The following is a 789-nucleotide window of genomic DNA, read 5'->3' as shown; positions in this document are numbered from 1 at the left end:
CCAGAGAGAGCCAATTTGTCCCCTCCTACCTGTTCCTGATGCTCCCTGTCACTGTCTGCACATGTGTAGTTTCAAAACTGAAGGTGAACTGATCTGTCTGGTTAGGTATTACAGTAGAGTAAGACGCTGTCTTAAAACCACACAGGATTGAAGCCATAGCTCGGTTTGCAGGGTGCTTGCTTGGTATGCAGGAAGCACTAGATTTGATCCCTAGCGCTGAATGGCATGGGGCATGGGGGCCATACCAGCAATCCCAGTACACAGAAGGGAAAGGCAGAAGACCATTCTCTTCTGTAGCATGTAGAGTGATGTTAACCTTGCCTATATGGATTCTATCTCATGGTGGCACTGTCCTTAATCTCAGTACTCAGGAGGCAGAGGCTAGCCTGGTCTACAAAGCAAGTTCCAAAAGAGCCAGGACTACAAAGGGAAACCTCTCAAAAACAAAAACAAACTGGGCGGTGGTGGTGCACACCTTAAATTCCAAAACTCAGGAGGCGGAGGCAGGCAGATCTCTGCCAGTTTGAGGCCAGCCTGGTCTAGAAGAGCTAGTTCCAGGACAGGCTCAAGCTACAGAGAAACCTTGTCTCGAACCCCCCCCCCAAAAAAAAAAGAAAAGAAAATGGCCTTCTGGGCTAGGTGCTGGTGGCACATGCTTTTAATCTTTAATCCCAGCACTTGGGAGGCAGAGGTAGGCAGATCTTTGTGAGTTTGAGGCCAGCTTGGTCTACAAGAGCTAGTTCCAGGATAGCCAGGGCTGTTACAATAGAGAAATCCTGTCGGGGGGGG

This window comes from Microtus ochrogaster, unplaced genomic scaffold (genome assembly GCF_000317375.1).
Source record: "Microtus ochrogaster isolate Prairie Vole_2 unplaced genomic scaffold, MicOch1.0 UNK68, whole genome shotgun sequence".
Lineage (NCBI taxonomy): Eukaryota > Metazoa > Chordata > Mammalia > Rodentia > Cricetidae > Microtus > Microtus ochrogaster.
Note: the sequence above shows the minus strand (reverse complement) of the source record.